The 22,367-nt window shown below is 40.1% G+C and overlaps 1 pseudogene across 1 annotated transcript; it reads left to right on the top strand.

The window, feature by feature from the left end:
- Positions 1-2,775: 2,775 nt before the first annotated feature.
- On the top strand, positions 2,776-14,306 carry LOC308269648 (nocturnin-like; annotated as a pseudogene). Its single transcript has 3 exons — positions 2,776-2,914; positions 3,017-3,190; positions 13,203-14,306. The product of its transcript is annotated as a nocturnin-like (transcript).
- Positions 14,307-22,367: the final 8,061 nt, after the last annotated feature.

A 22,367-nucleotide genomic window follows, 5' to 3' on the forward strand; every position in this document is an offset into this window, starting at 1 on the left:
TACTCTTTTGACCTCTCTCCAGATGCAAAGAGCTCTTCTCTGTTGTGGAACAATCTTCAGAATTCATCTTTATTCCCAAAGTTTCCTGGCAAAGCTTAAGTCCAGTGTATCTGCACAGGAGCCTTTGCCGGAGCCCGTGTTCTATCTCTGGGTCTCTGAAGCATCGCGGCTTTTATATTCCGTTAGGGTGTCTCCACCCCCTTCCTCTTACCTCCTACTTACTTAACACTGCTAGTTCTTTGTAATTTATGCTCCAGTGGCCCAGACAATGTGCCGTGTGTTTTTGTGGTGAGGTCTGGGCTTTCCCTCCTGTCTGAAATATGTCTTCTCACAACCAAAGGTGCAGCATGAAGGGACCAGTGGGATTTTCCCAGAATCGGACATCCTTCCTTAACATGGTAGAAGACACACATAACTTAGGAGATAGCATAATCTAAGTAACAACTTAAGAGTTAGCGATTCCTATCTTTGCTAGAGAAACAATTGGGGGGAGAGAATAACAGTTTTCAGGAATCCCATTCATTCATTCATTCATTCATTCATTCAATAACTAGTATATGTTGAATATTTACTTTGTACTCAACACTCTTGGGGATTAAAGGATTTGTTCTCTGATACAAATTTTAAGAGGCCTACCCTCATGGATCTCACTTCAGTCTAGAAGAGTTTTATTCAGGAAGCTGTGAGTTGGCTTTCAGAAGTATATCACTTGCTTCGACCGGAGGGACCAGCTCCTCTGAGGCTCCATTCAGTACGTAGTTGCTTTAATGCAGGAAATAGAAAGCTTGTGGTCTGGAACTTCCTCGCGATGTTCTAAAATTGTTTGTCTTAAGTTATCTGTTTCATCATCTGATGCCAATTTTCTTTTTCACAAGCTACTGTCATTTAGACTTGGACTTTTAAATTCTACCTCTGTGACATCTTATTCTATAAGCCCCCTGCCACCACCTATAGGTTATCCTGTTTAGGTATCTCTGAAGCTTCAGCTATTTGGAATATGGTTGCTATAAAAATATATTTCCACGGTACTGATGTCACTCAGATAAGTTCTTAGGGTCAACACAAAATGAATGAAGAATGTCTATATATGGTGACCTAAAGGGGAGGGGGAGCCACACGTGGTGGTGCACACATATAATCTCAGTACTTGGGAAGCTGAGACGGGACAATCACAGGTTCAAGGCCAGCCTCGGAACTGAGTGAGGCCCTCCACAGCTTAGTGAAACCTTGTTTCAAAAACTAAGTCTGGCGGTGGCACAAGTTTATAATCCCAGCATTCCAGAGGCTAAAACAGAAGAATCCGGGTTTGCAGCCAGCCTAAGCTACTTAGTGAGGCCCTTTGCAACTCAGTGAGACCCTGTTTCAAAATAAAAAATAGAGCCATTCAGGCATGGTGGTGGACGCTTGTAATCCCAGCATTAGGGAGGCTGAGAGAGGAGAATCCGGGTTCACGGCCAGCCTCAGATATTTAGTGAAGTCCTTTGCAACTCAGTGAGATCCTGTTTCAAAATAAAGAATAAAGAGTAGGGCTGGGGGTGTAGCTCAGAGGTAGAATGCCTCTGAGTTCCATCCCCAGTATTGCAAAAAAAAAAAAAAAACTAAAGTAAATTAAAATAAAATAAAAATGACTAAGGGTGTAACTCAGAAGAAGAATGGTCCAGGGTTCATCCCCTGACATCTCCCCCAACACACAGTATATAAAAAAGGAGGGAAGGAAAGATAAAGATACCACGCCGGTGCTAAAACCTTATTATTATCAGTTATTTTAGAGTACAGCCATTCTCTAAACACAACCTTGGTGAAGATGTTTGCTTGTGTAGGTTGGTGGTAACCAAATGGAGAAGTGTGTTGGGTTCTCAGGTGTTTTGTCTACCTAATAACTGGTATATATTGAATATTTACACACAGGGACATAGGTTGGTTTCAACGTCTCTTGCTGTTTCCACTTTATTTTATTAGTAGCTTTTCCACATAGCAGCTGGATGATTTTAAATGAGTCATATCATTTTGTTGTGGTGTTGAACCCCGACCTCACTTCCCAAAGGTTTCCAACTAAAAGTACCACAAAATCCAAAGTGTCACGTCCCTAAGGCTCTGACCTGCAGAGCCCCAGGAAAGAAGACACAAACACCGAGTCTGTTGATGATGCTTCCTCTTTAATGCTTCCCCTCTTCAATGCACACAGCAAGCAAATATATATCAGTCTCATAACCCCTCCCTCATCACTCCACCAACCCCAAGCTTCCCACAGCTAGGGCATGCACATTTCTAACCCTCTCATAGGCGGGCTGGTGGTAGCACGAGGCGCTGCATCACTGATCAACCATAGGGCACCTGATAGGGCTCACTGCGCAGGCTCAGGGCACCGCCAGCCTCGTGAGCCTAATGACTTGGCAACATGCCTAGACGCCATCTTGAGCCACTGCCCCATCCCGGTCTAGCTGAGCGGGCCCCGACACCAAAGACCTTCTTATAGGTGAGAAGGATTTGCACAATTTTCCCTATTAGTCGCCACCCTCCCCCAAAATGCAGCCTCTCTGCCCTTCCATAAAAATATCAAGCGTAGCAGGACATGATGATGCAAGCCTGTAATCCCAGTCCTGGGGAGTCTAAGACAGAAGAATCGCAGGTCTGAGGACAGCCTCAGCAACTTACTGAGAACGTCAGCAACTTCACAAGATCCTGTTTCAAACTAAAAATAAATAAGATAGGGCTGGGGCTGTAGCTCAGAGGCAAAACATCTCCAGTTCAGTCCCCAGTAGCACACTCACAACAATGTCCTGCATACCTTCACTGCAGGGTTTCCATGTCTTCTCTAAAGGGCCTTCCTCTACCCATCTGCGTGTCTTACTTATTTCATTCAATTCATTCGTGGTTCAACTGGCACCTGTCCAGAGACTTTTAACTGGCCATCGTATGTCAGATGGGACATCATACTGTATGCCTCTATCCTTCTTTTTATAGTTGCCAATATCTGATATTATATCAATGCCTGTCATTTATTTGTCCCTACTAGACAGTAAGCCACAGACGGGCAAGGACTTTGGTTTATCCTTCCTGTGTCCAGTATCTGTCGTAGTAACTGGAACTTGGTATGTTTCCATTGTACACTCACTGAATGAACAGGTGGATGAATATGAATTAATGAAAAAGTCTGTAGAAACTCTAAAATACGAGACACCACTCCAAGGTTGGAAGGATCGTACAGCAGAGAAGTATATGATTTCAGTATTCCTCTGGACAACAAAGGTGCAGGCAAGGGTGCTGATGAATTGCAAAAGAGAAATTCAGTTCCATGCTTAGAGGAACAGCAGGATCCATTGCTAATGATATTTGATTTGGCAGGGTGGGAGTTATGGCAACTTCTATCTTTTAAGGGTTGATTTATCTGTGTACAGCTGGAAGATCTGGAATAATATCCACACTGTCACTAAACTCACACACTGTGAAGAATGATGAGATGATGTCTCTGTCACAAATCTTCAGCATAATTATTTGAATTCTTCCTGGGTTGCAGGGTAATAAGAGACAGCAAGAAAATATCCAGACCCACACTGCTAACCTTTGACATGGGTCTTTTCCATATGTCAAGAAATACTTTTCAATGACTGGATAACTCAACAGGGACCTTTATTCTAGTTTTCAAATGTATTACCCTTTTTTCTCTGGCTTCTCTACCAGCATACTAATCATCCTTGAAGTCTGAGCTTTCCAGGACAGTAGGGCAGGATAACATTATAAAAAGCAGGTCCACCATATGATCCAGCTATACCACTCCTGGGTATCTTTCCAAAGGCAATGAAATCAGAATATTATAATAATACATGCATATCCAGGTTCAAAGCAGGACAATTCACAATAGCCAAATTATGGCACCAACCTAAGTGTCCATCAACAGATGAATGGGTTATGAAATTGTGGTATATACACACAATGGAATTCTACTCAGCAATAAAGAAGAATAAAATTACATGATTTGCAGGAAAATGGATGGACCTGGAGAACATTATGTTAAGTGAGATTATCCAGTCATAGAAAATGAAGCATCATGTGTTTTCTTTCAGATAAGGGAGGTAGGGAGAAATGGGACTTCAGATAATGAAGAAAAACTTCAGCGAAGCCAGGGAGGTGCCTAGTAGAGGGTGAGGGAGAGGGAGATCCATGAAGGAATCACTACCATGGATATTGTATACCTATGTCAGATATCCCTGCCAATCTCAATACCCTGTATAGGGAAGGAGGGAAAATGAGGGAGCCCGGGGAAAGCCTGCCAAGTGCTGTGTGCATGTGTGTCTCTATTAGGATGAGCTGCAGTATGATGTGAGACTATAAGGCACTAAGAAAAGTATATATAAATAAGGTCAAAAGCAGATAATCATCTTCTATCATTTCCCATTGTCCTCTAAGGGTCAGATGCACTCACCATTTTGTCCCTTAGGGAAGCTGACTTGATCTCCACTTTACTGGGTGTGTTCTTGCTCCTTCCCTACTTGTTCTCAGATGTTTCAAAGCTCACCCTTTGTGCATATTCAGCCCCAGGAGTCCTCAGCTCGCCAAGACCTTCCCTGGCCACCTGCACAAATCACCTCCCATCAGCCTCTAGTTATTATAGCACTCTTTCTTTTAGATTTTGGGGCATACTGCTATCTGAGACTCTGTAGTTCATCTCTTCCTGTGAGCTTTTAAAATCATCGTTGTAGTTGGGCATGGTGGCACACTCTGGTAATCCCAGCACTTGGGAGGCTGAGACAGCAGGATTTTAGTTTAGTAGCCAGCCTTTGCAACCTAGTGGAACTTTGTTTCAAGATAAAAATAATAAAATAGGGCTGGGGGTGTAGCTCAGAGGTGGAACGCCCCTGGGTTCCATCCCCAGGACCAATGAATAAATGAAAGAAAGAAAGAAAGAATGAATGAATAAATAGTTTTTCTTTTCTATTTTTGGTGGTGGTACTAGGGTTCCTGGAAACCCTTCTACCTCCGGGTTACACTCCCAGACCTATTTTTATATTTTTTTATTTGGAAACAGGGTCTCTTAAACCAGCGAGGTTGGTTTCGAATCAGCGCGATCCTCCTGTCTCCGCCTCCCAAGCGCGGGGATTACAAACGTGCGCCACCACGCCCAGCTATTTTCTATTTTTACTACTAGAAAGTTAAAGCATTTAACACCACGCATATGCTTACCTTATTTAACAGTGATGCCCGAGACATAGGAGAAACTCAGTTCAGGGTTGTTCAGGGACTTGTGGAAGAATGGGAGTGTCACCTCAAGACCATGCTAACGGGGTAACTTTGGAAAACCTATCCAACTCTGCTGAGCTTCGGCCTGACCTGTAAACTACAAATGCAAACCGCAAGTTTCTGAGGTTTTATTTATGAGGAAAAGATATGAATTAGACAACGGATGTTTTTGGTATTTGGTGTTTGGTATACTTAGATATTAACGGCATGTGAGGGAGTGGGAGTTGGATACAAGCCATGAAAAGAAAAAGTTCCTCATGGACACAGGCACTACGGACAGTGACTGAGAAGTTGTGTCAGAGCTGCTGATGCGTTGCAATGACTCTCGTCTGTCCATCCAGACAGAGGAAGCCCGGCACCCTGTGCTCACTACTAACAGATTTCACAACGTGACACTCGCATATTTTCTCAACCACAGTCCTGATCAGGTGAATAGATGTTATACATTTATATTTAAAAATACATGTATATATCTCATATGTACACATATAATGCTATGTATGATATATAGAGTATATACTTAATATATATGCCCTTAGCCATAGACAAGTGATACCTAGAAATCTTATTGTAAAAATGTCACGTATTAAGCCGGGTGTGGTGGCTCATGCTTGTAATCCCAGTACTTGGGAGGCTGAGAAAGGAGGATTGCGCAGGTTCGTGACCAGCCTCAGGTGCTTAGTGAGGCCCTTTGCAACGGAGTGAGGCCCTGTTTAAAAAAAATAACGGATAAAAAATAGGGATGGGTTCAATCCCCAGCATTGCAAAAACACAATCGTCATTATACATGTTATGTACACTATTTATTATATACAAGTCATGAAAATATACAAAGGTCATGAAAAGTCATAATGTGTATAATATGTATTTATATTGAGATTGACATTGGTATTCTCACATAGGTATACAGTATCAGTGGAAGTAATTCCTTCATGGATCTTCCCTCTCCCCCTCCTTCCCCTAGACCACCTCCCTGGCTCCAGGGAAGTGTCTCCTCCATTATCTGAGTCCCTCTGGCGTCCCAATTACTCCCTAGCTTCTGCATATTAGAGAAAACATATGGCCCTTCACTTTCAGTGACTAATCTCACTTAGCATAACGTTTTCCAGGTCTATCCATTTTCCTGCAAATGATACTACTTTGTTCTTCTTTATTGTTGAGTAGAATCCCATTGTGCATACATCCCACAATTTTGTAATCCATTCATCTGTTGATGGGCACCTAGGTTGGCTCAACAATTTGGCCTATTGTGAATTGTGCTCTATAAACATGGATATGCATGTATTACCATAATACTCTAATTTCAGTCCCCATGGACCAATGTCAATCTCAAGATTATGTAGGAGGAAGAGGGAGTGGGGAGGAGGCGGGCGAAAGCACACAAAGTATGTCAGTATTATGAATTTCATTATGATGTGAGACTATAATGCACTAATAAAAGTAAAAAAATAGTATGTATTAATAATCATTAGTCATAAATAAGTGATAACTAAAATTTTACTGTAAAACAAAATCTGTAAACATTATAACATCAATCGAATTCTAGCTTTTGTTTAGAAGCCACTTTTCTCTGCCTGTCTTTATGGGGAGAGCCAAAGTATTTTGTTGAAATCAGCACTCATTACTGCAAACAAAAAAGCAGCCAGATTATCAAGAACCTAGGTATTGGTGGGATTCCTAGTACCACTGGCCCACGTGCTGTTCAGGGTCCTCTATGGGTGCCTGAACTTTGTGGCCAAGTTCATTCTTTCTTCCTTAATTTTCCTTCCCCTTCCATAACACACACACACTCGCTCTCTCTCTCTCCCTCTCTCTCTTTTTGCGCTCTCTCTCTCTCTCTCGCGCTCTCTCTCTCTCTCTCTCTTTCAGAAATCTCCCTTAGATTTGAGAAAGCAACCAATCAGCTCTGATTTATGCAAAGCAGTAAACTTTGAATGGTGCTTCCCCCGTACTATCTTGGCTCATGCCCCGTTGTCTTGCTGTGATTAACAAAGGCACGCCATTTCACCAACAATGAGGGTCTTCTTAGAGACCCCAAACCATGCTGACAGAAAGTACTCAACCCAATTTGTCAAGCAAAAAAAAAAAAAAAAAAAAAATATATATATATATCTAGAAAATAAGACAAAGTGAAATTCTAGATTTTCTAGGAAATTGAAATTCTAGGAAATAGGACAAACCCACATATAGAAGGTCTACATTCAGTGTGGAAGAAATCTGGGAACCCAAGGGTTCTTTAATTGTCCTTTATTCATTTAAATATGGAAGAAATCTTAAAGCCCCAATGGATTTAATTCACTAAAGCAAAGGATCAAAGAAACACAAAAAAAACAAATTTGCTCAAGTAATCTCATCTTCCCTATAAAACATACAACAATGTTATAGCCAACTTTCTAGTTTTCAGAGATATTTTATATGTCATATTGCATACATAGTATATAAAAATGAAGTGGCATGTAAGCAGTCATGTTAAAGATAGTTTCTATTATGATTAACATTTTTCTGGGCTTGGTGGCACATGTCTGTAATTCTAAGTACTTGGGAAGCTGAAACAGGAGGATTGTAGGTGTGAGGCCAGCCTCAGCCACTTGGTAAGACCCTTAGAAATTAGAGAGCCCGCCGGTTGTGGTGGTGCACGCTTGTAATCCCAGCATTCGGGAGGCTGAGACCCAAGGATCGCGGTTTGCGGACAGCCGCAGCTACTTAGTGAGGCCCTCTGCAACTCAGTGAGACCTGGTTTCAAAATAAAGAATAAAAAATAGGGCAGGGGGTGTAGCTCGGAGGTCAAATGCCCCTGGGTTCCATCCTCAGACCCGCAAAAACAAAACAAAACAAAAAAGAAATTAGAGAGCCCTTGTTTCAAAACAACAACAACAACAAATGAATAAGAAAAGATCTGGGGATGTAGCTGAAAGGTATAACACCCTTGGGTTCAACCTACACAGAAAAATAAAAGAATTATATTAACATCTTATTGAGAAAACAGAGGCTTAAAGAAATTATTGGCTGGGCAAAATTGGGAGAAATCATTTAAGTCACCAAAGCTCAGTGCAGTCTGCCTTCATGTGAGACCTTATATGAAGAATCCGGAGGAAGTTTTCAGAAAGGAAATGATGTAATGATAGCTTGATGCAAACTGGTGCAGAGAGACAGGATATACAGTTCTTATCAGACAGCGGCTGCTTGCTGGCACATGCTCACAGGGACCGCAAACTTCCGACCTAAGACAATTTCCTGACACAACCAGCTCATCATTTTTTAGAAAAAAAATTTTTTTTCTCTTTCTCTCTCAATGGGCTAGTTAGGTTTCCGAATGCCCTCAATCTTCTTGTGAATCAAGGCTTAGCCTTATAATGCTTCGTTAAATTAATTCAGGCTATGCAAATTGGTGATGTTTATTTTTAAGGCACAGGTGCGCGTGTTTTCCAACCGGTTACCGTAAAGGGTCAGTAAAGGTAATCGTGAGTAAGTGGGGGATTTCCAGTCCAGAACACTTTCCAATCTCGGCTCTTCTTTGAACTTTCTCATTTTCCTCCTCAGTGGAACATCTCCTGAACCACAAAAATAGGTTTGCAAAGTGTGAGCTGCTATGTTTCTTGATGAGGTGAGATGGGGAAGGTTAAAAAAATACACTGAATTTATGTACACATAGCTATGGACACATAAACTTGGACTCTGAAAAATCTATTTCTTAAAGCAAAATACATAAAAGAATATCTCAAAGATGAGCTAGAGTACTGAAGCGTACCTTAGTATATCTCACAGATGAACTCCAGACTTCTCATATGTGCAAACCATGTTTGGGGACCACTGTCCAAGAAAATGGATGGGAAAGGACAAGTGTAATAGATGGAGATTTGAGATGGCCAGGGCCTGGGTCACTAAGTCACTGCAAAATATATCCATTCATATTTGGATCTCACTTGAGAGATGCAGGGATGTGGGTAGAGTCGCTCATCCTGCCTCCTGTGGGTCTATTTGAACTTAGTAGATACATTATCTACTAAGACAACAGCCTCCAAGTAAAAGACACCTAGGACTTTTTCCATTCCTATAGCTAACCAATTGGGAAGCCATATGTATTAAATATATTTTTTTCTTTTGGTACTAGGTATGGAACCCAGGGATGTTCTACCACCAAACTATACTCCCAACACTTTTCATTTTTAATTTTGGAACAGGGTCCCACTAAGTTGCTGAAAACCTCTCTAAGTTGTTGAGGCTGGTCTAGTACCTGTAATCCTCCTGTTTTAGCATCCCAAGTACTGGGATTACAGGCTTGTGTGATCTTGCTGAGGGAAGATGTTAGAAAAAGAAAATGGAGCCCATAACAGGGAATTTGCCAGAAGGCAAAAGTCAAGTCAAACATAAAAAAAAAAAAACAACATCATATGTTACCATGTTCTTGACAATTTAAGTAAAATGGACATATCCTAAACAACAACCTTTTCCAAAACCAGCACAAGAAAAAATAAAAACAATTTATGTTTCTACAACTATTGCATAAATTGAATCGACAATCAATACACCTTACTTGGGAAAACATTTTAGAAACACAAATTAACAAATATATATGGATTAAAGAGAAGATTTAAAATATTTAAAAAATAATATTCTTGAGAATTGCAGGTTCGCAGGCAGCCTCGGCTATTTAGTGAGGCCCTCTGCAACTTACTAAGACCCTGTTTCAAAATAAAGAACAAAAATTGGGCTGGGGGCATATCTTGGAAGTAGATGCCCCTGGGTTCAATTCCCAGTACCACTATATGTACAATATTGATAATTATTATTAGTAATAATTAACATAATAATTCTCTCTATATAGTACATGCACATTCATATTTGGGGCATTGTAGAGTAACATAAAGTTGTAGAGGATATCTTTAAGTTTTTAATCCTGTCCTCCTCCCTGTGACAGCATTTTGCAAAACTACAATATCCCAAAGATATGTAATGGACCAACTGTATTTTTCTCTGTTGTTCAGATTGATTGGTTTCTATTTCTTTGTCTCCAGATCACCGATTCCTTCCTCTATCCCCTCAATTCTTTGTTGGGTTTACTAATTGATTATTGACATTTTGAGTCCTAAATATTTTATTTGGTTATACTTTCTATCTGCTACTTATTTGCTGGGACTTTGTCTTTTTTTTTTTTTTGGCTGACATTTATTCATTTGTTTCGGGTGCATTCATCCTTACTTGTTGGAGCATTTTTATGGTGGTGATGTTATACTCTTTGTCAGACAGTTCTAACATCTGACATCCTGTGAGCCTTTACTTCTCTGACATGTCAGCGATTATGTCCACTGATTACATTTCCTCATTCAAACTGAGCTATTTCTCATTCTTGGGTAATGAGTGACTTAAAAAGTGAAACCTGGCCATTTGGGGCATCATATTTTAGTCTTGCTTAAACTGTTATAGCTGGCTTCTCTGACATTTCTCAGGATGAAAATAAGTGTGTGTGTGTGTGTGTGTGTGTGTGTGTGTGTGTGTGTGTGTGTGTTACCGGTGATAGAACCAAGGGGCATTCTTTCTTTAAGCTATTCTCCTATCTCTATTTTATCTTTTAATTTGAGGCAGGGTCTCACTAAGTCACTGAGGCTGGCCTGGAAGCTGCAATCTTCTTTTCTCAGACTTCCAAGAACTGGGATTACAGATGTACATTACCATGCCCAGCTGGGCTTATGCACATTACAGCCAAGTTCTCCACTCAAGACTATCTGTTGAAACCACAGGGTAGAGGAACTCCTTTTTGCTGCTTAGTGAGTGGGGAAGTTAGAGCTTCTCCTTAGACTTACAGTGATATTACCTTGGCTGGACAGGACATCCTTGCCCTTCCCTGGCCCCTGAAATCCCAGGGCACGATGACCTTGCTTCCTCTGGCATCAGCGTGAGTTGGGAGGGGAGAGGGAACCCTCATACTGCTGGAAAGTATTCCTGGCTTTACGCACAGTCTCCAGTGACATCCTAGGGAGGGGATATTTATGACCAACCAACGGGAGTGAAAAGGTCTCATTTATAGACACCATCCCTTGGAGGTGGGAGGGTTGGTGTGTATTCTAGCAGCCTGAAGAGTATAGAAAGAATTGGATGGGGTGGGACCACTTCTCCTCCCTTCTCCAACTCCTGTGATGTTTATCCCCAGTGGTTATTAAAGTGTTCTGTTTGGCTAGCTGCCTCTTTCCTAGTTCATATCAGCATCTATGTTTCCCCTTATCTCCTAAAAAATGTCTCATACTATTGGCTGTTTTCTTGAATACGCTCAAGCTAGGAAGTATTAGTGATACCAGAGGGACTCCAGATAATGGAGAGGAAACCTCAGCAAAGCAAGAAAGGAAGGGGAAGGGAGGAAGAAGGCTGAGGTGTATTAAAAAAAAAAAGCTACATGTGATGTGTGTATACATGTGCATATAACATTCTTAACCTGGACACTCAGTATTGGGAGGGAAGGAAAAAGGAGAAGAGGGGTGGGGGGCACCAAGTACTGTGTAAATATATGCTATTGTTATCATGATTCACATTACGATGTGAGACTATAGTGCACCAATAAAAATTTGCATACTATTCAGGCCATTATTGTTGCCATATTCTATTTTCCCCAAATCTTCTGCTTCCTGTACTTGTTTTCTGCCTAGAGATAAATCATATTCTAATTATTTGATTATTTTTTTCAAGTTCATCACACATGGTACAGAACCTTTAATAACCTTAATGTATCTAGATGTAGCCTATGTCTGGGAAAATCCATTCCAGATAACATATTCTTATCAGGGGTTGTCAGTCTGGAATAACCAAGTCAAAGTTATTTTAAGTGTTTCCCTTTTTTAGGCTTCAAATAAAAATATCACACTTGTACTTCTTATATATAGTAACTGAAATTTTAATAACTTGACACATGAAAATAACTAAAAATAGTATGTAGCTTAAAGTGTGTTATGATTTCCAATTGGCCTTTTGTAACCCAATTGCTGATGTATATTTGATATGACCAGGATTACCTGATCCAGTTAGGATCTCCTCTCTGAGTTTCAGAATGGAGCCTACTTCTAAATCACTAGATCTACATGGGGAATAGGGTGCCTGAATAAAACATAGCTTTAGTTAGGAGGATGAAGGGAGGAATTGTCTATTGGTAAGAAATCAGCGCAACCTAAAATCATTATTGAAAAATATTCGTGCAAATTTTTAGACACATGTGATCTTTGAAAATCGTACCAAGGCCATATAAAGCCAAACCTTAGTAATAACAAACAATGAGATTAAAGCAGAAATAAAAATTGTCCTAACCAAGAAAAGACCGGGATCAAATGGATTAACTGCTGAATTTTATCAGACTTTTAAAGAACTAATAGCAATGCTCTTCAAACTATTCCATAAAATCAAAAGGGAGAGAGAAGTAATTCTTCCAAAATTATTCTGTGAAGCTAATATTGCTTTGCTGCCAAAACCTGATAAGAACAAACAACAACAACAACAATAACAAAAACAACAATAAAGAACAATCTTAAATTTGCATTGGAAATTACAAAAGACCCTGAGTAGACGAAAACAAAAAAGAAAGCAATGCTGGACAGATCACAAGACTTACCTAAAAACACGACAAAGCCTGCCAGTGAATCCCTGCCTGTTGGCAGCTGCCTCAGGCATGGCAGAGTGGGCCCCTGGACAGGGTCTCACTAGATTACTGAGGTCTTATTATGTACCTGGAATCCTCCTGTCTCAGCCTCCCACATGCTAGGATTACAGGCATGCACCATGATGCCCAGGTGGTCTTCTATTTATTCAAGGAAAAATAACATTGAATTCCCACAGACATACAGTACAGTGAGACACAGAAACCAATACAAATAACTAAGCCACAGGGAGAACCAAGCACAGAAAATGGAAGAGATAAATTCTATGCCCTGGAGGAGAAGTGAAGGGGGTATTGGGATGATTTTCATGGGCCGGGTATCATCCAGGACAGACCAGGCACACATATATATGTTCCATGGGAAACAGGACCAGCAGACTCCCTGACCCTGAACAGCAGCACTGCCTCTGAGCCCACAGAGTAGTTGGTATCACCTGACCTGGGTCATCTGGACCTCATCAATCCTAAAGATCTTCTCCAGGAACTCAGGTCCGTCCTACATACTCAGTCTCCCAGATTCCAGAGGAATTTTGTGGCTCTGAGGACAGATTGGTCCAGAAGCCACCCTAGAATCAGAGTCATACAGTGGAACATCCCACCCTAGAATCAGAGTCATACAGTGGAACATGCCCAAGCTCTTGGAGAAGGCAAAGATAACTTGTCCAGTGCCTATTTGAAGCACTCAAGTGGGAAGAAAGGCATTGTCTCATCCTAGAAGAAATTCTGGCCTGCCAGCTGATATATTGTGCCTCCGGGAGGTGGACCACTATTCAACACCTTCCGCCTGCTCCTCAGTGGACTGGGTTACCAAGGTACCTTTTTCCCCAAGCCCTGGTCACCATGTCTCCATGTAGAACATAACAACGGGCCCAATGGCTGTGCCTGGTTCTTCCTTCAAAACCCATTCAAGCTCATCAACAGTGCCAATATTCGGCTGACAGCCATGACCTTGAAGACCAACCAGGCGGCCATCGCACAGACCCTGGAGTGCAAGGAATTAGGTCTCACTTCTACATTTCTGTCACCCACTTGAAAGCGCGCGCTGGCTGGGAGTGGTTTCTCTGGGCTCAGGGCTGTGACCTCCTTCACATCCTGCAGAACACCACCCAAACAGCCAAGTTCCCCCTGATTGTGTGTGGGGACTTCAATACGGAGCCCTCCAAGGAGGTCTGCAAAGATTTTGCCTACTTCAGCCTGAATCTGAGCGGCGCCTACAAGCTGCTGAGCGCTGGTGGGAAGTCGGAGGCCCTGTATACCACCTGGAAGATCCAGACCTCGGAGAACTGCAGACACACCCTGGACTACATACGGTATCTGGGCTTACTCACCGAGGAGCAGATTGGAAATGGCTTCTGTCTTCAGTTATCCTTCTGACCACCTCTCTCTGGTGTGTGACTTCAGTTTTAACGAGGAGCTCAATGGATGTCTATAAAAGATGCTTGCTGCCTTTTTAATCACAAGGGTCTTATCCAGAGACGATTCAGGAAGCTGAAAGAGGGTGAAGAGTTGCTGAGGAAGGATCGCCAGCCTCTTTCTGTGTTTCCAGCCCCTGGAGAAGAGTCCCATTCATTCACAGACTTGTTCAACTGAATCCTTTAGTGAAGAAGGCATTTGCACTCCATTTTGGACTTGGGTCGTTTCCCTTCCCCTAGCTGTACATTTCTGACCCACCCTTTCAGGGCATTCAATTGCGCTATTTTTGAAGCTTTTTTTCAGTGTGAAGATGCTGTGAAAACTCAAATTTTCTCAGTCCTCCATGATGAAGTGTGTTGGAATGACTGCACTGGACAACATTTCAAGTTATTTATTTGTAGGTTTTTTAAATATCAATAAGATATGCATGACTGTTGCCGACAGGCTCAGTCCTGTGGGGGGCAAGTCCACTCGCGGTCGGAAGCCTCAGAAAGATGGGGCAAAAGGCAGGTGAAATTATGCAGAATCTTATCTGCAGTGGTTCTTTACCCTCTATGAATTCCTTAAGTTTTTAGGTACGACGCTTTGGAAAAGAACCTGAGATGGACAAAGGCTTCTTGAGCCAATGACACTTTATTACAAAAAACCCCAAAATTTATACCCTTCACCAGTAAAGTTAATAATAAGAGAAGAAGGGGGTGGGTGTAATCACTGTGAAATAATAATGAATGACAAGTAAACAAAGGTAATAAAACTAGTCCTTCAGCTGGCTGTTGATCTTCGAGAGATTAACTCCCTCTGGATTCTTTCTCAGGTTTTGCAGATAAGCAGTTCCAAACAGGCATGCCCAAGGCTTGGGGGTTTCTGGGGGAATCTTCTTTAACTTTCTTGGAACTTTCCATCTTTTTGGGCTCAGTTCATATAGCAAGTGTGGGGAGATGTGGTGATTCAGGTGGATGTGATGGAGTTTCTTCAGGTGTTGGTATCTTATCTTCTAAATCTGAAAGCTTAAGCATACTCACAACACAGTTTTGCAGACAAAATACCACAAACAACACCACAAAGTTCTTGGTTTTAATTGTCAGATGTATTTCCTTAACTGCTGAGCACTCTTCTTTAGACAACAAGCCTATTAAAAGCCTACTCATCTTTAATAATCCATTTCTCTGTCACAAACCCTCTGCAACCTGCTTCTAACTTTCTAATTCCTTTCTTTCCCAGTTGGGACTTTCTTATGATAAGCTCTTCTTCATGCAAAAATGCTTTTCTTACTCTTACATGGTATTTCCTTTCCTTCATACATATATATTTAGAACGTCTGTCCTTTATTTTGTCATATTCATTTCTAACCATGGGTCAGTCTCTGTCTCCATGAATGCTCATACTGAGGTAAAAGTCAACAATCTTTCTCCTTGAGTCTATTGTATTTGGGCAACTAAGTTGTTTATCAACTAAATTGCTTTAAGGTCACACACAAGGTTTTTATCTTCTCTGTCTCTAGGCAGGATCTCAAGGGTAAACAGAGTTACCTTAAACTGAGCTACCTTACCAGAGTTAATAGCTTAACCTAAATTAGTGATTGGAATGAGGGTCGGAGGCCATTTGTGATTGCTGCAGCTGGAGTGCTTATCACAGCATCTGAGTTCTGGCCAGTTTTTATTATTATTGAGCAGAGCCAAGGACGTTTAGACAAATTATTAGAGAATTTATTTCCTCAGACTCAATTTCTTTCATAGTCCTGTTCTCACATCACCGGAGCAATTCGTGTAGAGAGTTAAAAGAATACTAGAAGAATAATAGTTATGCAAGAATATCTAAAAGTGGAAAGATGTTTTTTGGCCAGCGAGCACACCTTCTCTCGGGGCTTATTTCTCACTTTGAGATTTTGCCTATTTAACTGCGAAAATGCAGATGCCGAGAGCGTGGCTTTTGCTGGTATCTGCACATGACAATATTTATTTTTGTATCTTCATGTAAAATTAAGTAAATTATAGCATTATGAATGTTTCAGAACCATGCAAATATGCAAGTTACAAAGTAACTTCTAGTAATTCCCTCCAAGCTTTATCTGATGGTCTAACAGTGTACATGAAGGAACTATTTACCTCGGGGAGGGGATTTTGCTACTTAAGTATCAGGTCTCTTTGGTATATTCTTCATAAATAATCCTTGCTGTGCCTCCTTGGTCCCCATTACTGTGTTTCTTGAAGAGATTCTGATTCCTTTTCTATTATTTATTCACTTTTACATATTTGTACGTTTTCTGTTGGAATAATATTTTACACGTGTGAAGATTATTCAGTGTCATCTGTATCATAATGTGCTTTTTACAGTATGGTAGTTAGAAGCTGTTACATTGCAGTGTCTAAGAGCCAGTGGGACCTTCTTTTTGTAAGTGTGTTGTCATTGAAATTACCTAGGACAGACAGAGGACAAGTTCAAAACATCTAGGAAGAAGAATGTAAAGCAATGACGTGGAATTCTCTGCTGTCAGAAACAAAAATGTAAAACTAATAAGTGATGGATCTTCCATTGATTCTCAACTGATAAGTGTTTTAATGTATGAGTTGTAAATACTTAAGATTAATAAATGGCCTTTTAAAGCTAAAAAAAGTACTACAAAGCCTAAAGATAGCATGGTATTGTCCAAATAAACCAGACATGTTCACTGATAGGATAGAATAGAAGGCAAAGAAATAAACCCATGCATCTACTGCTACCTGATTCTTGACAAAGGTGCCAAAACGTTTATCGAAGACAAGACAGATTCTTCAACAAATGGTGCTACAAAAACTGGGTAACCACACGTAGAAGATTGAAACTAGACTGGCATCTCTCAGGCTGTACAAAACTCGTCTCAAAATGGATCAAAGGCCCTCATCTCAGACCTAAAGTTCTGAAACTTCTAAAACAAAAGCATAGGAGAAACACTTCAAGATGTTGGCACAGGCAACGATTATCTGACGAGGAGATCCATTTTGAGTTGAGCTTTGTACAGCCTGAGAGATGCCAATCTAGTGGCGCATGCTTATAATCCCAGCATTTGGGAGGCTGAGACAGGAGGATTGCAGTTCGCGGCCAGCCTCAGCTATTTAGTGATGCCCTTTGCAACTCAGCGAGACCTTGTTTCAAAATAAAGAATAACAAATAGGGCTGGGGGTGTAGCTCAGAGGTAGAATGCCACTGGGTTCCATCCCCAGTACTGCATACAAAACAAAACAAAACAAATAACAAAAAATAAGACTACCATTTGATTCAGCTATACCATTCCTGTGCATAGAAATGAAGAAAATAAGTGAGTATACAAAAGAGAGACATCGTTTTCATGTTTATTTGGGCATTAGTCACAGTAACCAAGATATGGAATCAACCTAGGTGCCTGTTAACAGATAAATGAATTAAAGTGTTGGTTAACATTCTCACCATTATGATCCTAAAAACCTGACCACACAACTTAGAGGAAGAAAGATTTGTTTGCTCACAGTTTTTGGAAATTTCAGGGTTCAGTTCATGGCAGGCTAGGTTTGTGGAGGTCATGGCATGATGGCGGGAAGGAGAAAGAGTGAAAAAAGCTGTTTTCTCACATCACAGAGATGAGAGAGAGAAGAGAGAGGGAGAGAGAGAAAAGGAGAAGAAAAAGGAGGAGGGGGAGAAGGAGAAGAAGAAGAGGAGGGAGGAGGAGGAGGAGGAGGAGGAGGAGGAGGAGGAACTAATAATCTCAAGAGCACACTAAAAATGATCCACCTGTCAAGCTATACCCTATCTACTCTAGTTACCACCCAGTAAATCCATTATGAATGGATTTATCTACTGATGAAATCACAGCCCTCATGACTTAATTATATCAACTCAACATTGATATATGAGCTCTTCAGCGGTTGTTTTATATCTAATAATAAAATTTATATGTAAGTTATATATTGTGTGTGTTATATACCAAAATACATGCACACACACAATGGATATCCAACCATAAAAAGTTAACTGATTTAATCTGTATGCAAAGAAATGGACCTGGAGACTATGATAAAGAAAACTAGCTAGTTACAAAAGGATGAGTAGCACATTTTTCCTTTCTTACAGGGAAACTAAATACAAAAAAAAAAAAAAAAACTAGCAAGCAGAAGTCAGAATGGGAAGAGAACAAGGGAAAAGGAAAAAGAAGACAGTAGGAAGTATGGATAGAATCAGAGTTCAAGATGTACGTGTATTGCTTGTCTATGTTCATAGCTGCACAATTCACAGCCATCAAACTATGGAACCAGCCAAGATGTCCATCAACAGATGAATGGATTACAAAACTGTGGGATATGCACACATGGAATTTTACTCAGCCATAAAGAAGAACACAATTGCATCATTTACAGGGAAATATATGGAATTGGAGAACATTATGCTAAGTGAGATTAGTCTGTCACAAAAATTAGAAATTGAATGCTCTCCCTAATATGTGGATGCTAGGGAGAATAAAAGGTCATTGGAGGAACTCTTGATGAAGAAAAAGAAGCTGCAGATGAGCAAATAAGGTGACCTAACTGAGGGGATGAGAGGGAGAAGAGGAAACTCCCTAATGTACATGATGTACATTCACAAACATATTAATGTCAATCACTGAGTCAAACATGAGAATGAGGGAGGGGGAGGGAATGGGTTGGGAATTGGGGAAGGGCTAAATGAGCGATGTGTGCATGTATGCCCATACCATCTTGTGCCCCATTAAGATGTATGACTACAATGCACCAATGAAATAATGTTAAAACATGTCCATGTATGAAAGAGTGACAGTGAAACTCATTAATTTATATAATTAATATGGTTAAATAGCTATAAGTAAAGAATAGACAAAAATTGTCAAAAGAAATCATTGTTATTGATCTTTGTATTGAAACTCTGGAACTTTGTGTTCCTTAACATATCTCTCTTAATCTCCTAACAGGAAACCTTAAAACCACATCAGGTAACTTGAACTCTCCCGCCACCCTCTCTTTTTTAAGTGCTATTGTCCAAACCCCATCAAGAAGTTTTTAAGATACAGAATTCAAAGAAGTGGGTGGGAACTAGCAAGATCAGATAAAGATTAAACAAAAAGAATTCGCGCACATTTTAGTAGTAAAGCCTTGCAACAAAAATGGTCCAAGAGATATTGCATGATGCAAATGGTAAAGCTCTGGGTTGGAAATTATAATTTGCAACTTGAAAATCGGGTGCTACTAAGGCATGCAGTTCGGGGATTCTCTGTATCTCACTGTGACACACTCATTCACTCATTCAACAAATATTTAATGAGTACCTACTGTGTGGCAAATACAGAAGTATGTATCAAAGATGTGGTTTGGACAAAACTACCATATGTCTGTTCTTTTAGGGAGTGTGTAGCCTAGCAGGAAGATTGCATGATCAGTAATTTAGTCTACTCTTTTCTTAGTCTTTTTGCATAAATCTTTATCAATGTTTTTGATTGTTTACAAAACATAATTTTCACAATATGCCTTTTCTCTGCTGCTCTTCTCTTCTCTATTATGTTTTTCTCGTATCTTCATGATTCCTTACCTTTTTCTTGTTTTTGGTTCAGTTGCTCTTGTTTGTCTTTTTTATTAGTTTGTTTTTAGTTTCTTAAGGTGGTAGGATAACTATTGACTTTAGATCTCTCTTTTTTAATAAAAGTAATTTAATCATACATCTTCCTTTAAGTGCTGCTTTCTCTACGTCTCATAAGTTTGGGTATGTTGTGTATTTTAATGTCATACTTCAGAATTTTATTTTTTGGCAGCATTAATTGAACGTAGGGGCATTCTAACTCTGAGTTATAATCCTAGTCCTGAAACAGGGTCTCACTGTGTTGTTGAGACTGTTCATTAATCTACAATCTTCTTGTCTCAGCCTCCCAAATACTGGAATTATAGGCTTGCACCACAACAGCTGAACCCAGAATTCTTTTTATTACTCTTTTCATGATAAAATTGTCTCATCCTCTTATTTATGGACATTTTAATCTAAGATGCATCTATTGTATTTACAACTTAGATGGATCATGCTTTCTGTTAATTCACAAATCACTGCCCTTTGATTGGAAAGCTTAATCCATATATATTTAGTATAATGCATGTTTGTTGGGGTTAAATCTACCATTTTTATTTTATTTTACTTTTTTATGGTACTGGGGATTGAATCTAGGGGCAGTCTACTTCCAGGCTATACCCCCAGTCCTATTTTTATTATTATTTTTATTTGGAAACAGGGTCTCCCTAAGTTGCTGAGAGCCTCATTAAGTTGCTGAGGCTGACTTCAAACCTGAGATCCTCCTGCCTTAGCCTCTCAAGTACTGGGATTAAGAGTGTGAGCCACCATGCCCAGCTTTAATTTGTTTTTAATGTGTCTTATATCTTGTTGTTCCTCTACTGTTCCGTTACTTAACATCTTTGTGTTACATAGATTTTCTAGTGTACAACTTATCTGATTTTAATTTACTATATTTTTAATAATTTTCTTCATGATTCCCCTGGGGATTACAAATAATCCCAATTTATAACAATCTAGATTAATACAAATGTAACTTCAGTACTATTCAAAAACTTTACTCTGTGATTCTGCTTCCTCCTTCTCCCTTCATGTGGTTGTCAAACAAATTACATTTTCCACATTATATATCTACAAAAATTTTAAACTTAGGCATCGACAAACATAATTAGACTCTGTGCAGTTCTTAATAAATTAGAAGAAACACAGTTTGAAATGGCTTTTATTCTATTCACGTGAGTTCAAGTTATTGTCTAGTGTCCTTTCACTTTAGCCTGCAGTACTGTCTTTTGCATTTCTTGTACAACAGGTCTGCTAGTTTCTGATTCTTGTAGTGTTCATTTATCTGGGAATGTCTTTCTCTTTTATTTATTTATTTATTTTTGTGTGTGTGGTACTGGGGTTCCTGGAAACCCTTCTACTTCCGGGCTACACTCCCAGACCTATTTTTATATTTTTATTTGGAAACAGGGTCTCTTAAGCCAGTGCGGCTGGCTTTGAACCTGCGCGATCCTCCTGTCTCCGCCTCCCAAGAGTAGGGACTACAAGCATGCGCCACCACGCCCAGCATTTTCTATTTCCTTTTTAAAATGCTTTTATTGGTGCACTGTTATATAAATCTTAGTGAGATTCAAAATGACACAAACAAACGTGCACAGAGCACTTGGTGTTTCCCTCCACAAACCATCCTCTTTCCCTGTCTCTCTTCCCTGTATTTGTTAGTGAGATTGGTAGTGATACCTTCATATATGGACATAACATTATTTGAACTTTCTCTTTTTTCTTTTGTGCAGTACTGGGGATGGAACCCAGGGGTATTCTACCTCCAAGCTACACCCTCAGCCCTATTTTATATTCTTTATTTTGAAACAGATTCTCACTGAGTTGCTAAGGGCCTCACTAAGTAGCTGAGGCTGTCTGAGAACTGCGATCCTCCTGTCTCAGCCTCCCAAATGCTGTGATTACAAGCATGCGCCTCCATGCCTGGCATCTCATTTATTTTAGAAAGGTAGTGTTTGTGAATATAACATTTTCAGTTGATAGTTATCAGCACTTTGGATTTTGAATGTATCAATCCATTTCCTTCTGATGTGGATTTCTAGTGATAAATGAGTCACTTTTCTCTGAATTTAAGGCACCTTTTGGTCATCACATTTGGCCATTGGTTTTATGTTTAGTGTTTATGAATTTATTTGCATGTATCTTACTTGAAGATTATGAAGTCTTAATATGGTGAATAATGTTATTCATTACATTCCATAATTACTAGCCATAGTTCTCCAAATATTCTTTTTATTGTCTTCCCTTTCTCCCCACCTGTGGGTCACCCATTATACATGTGTTAGTCCACTCCATCCCTTCCCTCTTTGTGCCATTTGAAAGGTGAAAGTGATGCAAAGTTCCTCTTTTTATTGGGCTCTTGTTCAGTGGATTTAATGAATGAAGTCCAAGGACAACTTCCCCACAGGAAAGGGGCTCTTGAAAGGGAGTGACCATAAACGTTCTTGGGAGAGGAATTTTTATTCCTTTATTTTATTCTTGGAGTGTCTCATGTGTTCTTTTG

The sequence above is a fragment of the Muscardinus avellanarius genome (genome assembly GCF_963383645.1).
Source record: "Muscardinus avellanarius genome assembly, chromosome: 11".
Lineage (NCBI taxonomy): Eukaryota > Metazoa > Chordata > Mammalia > Rodentia > Gliridae > Muscardinus > Muscardinus avellanarius.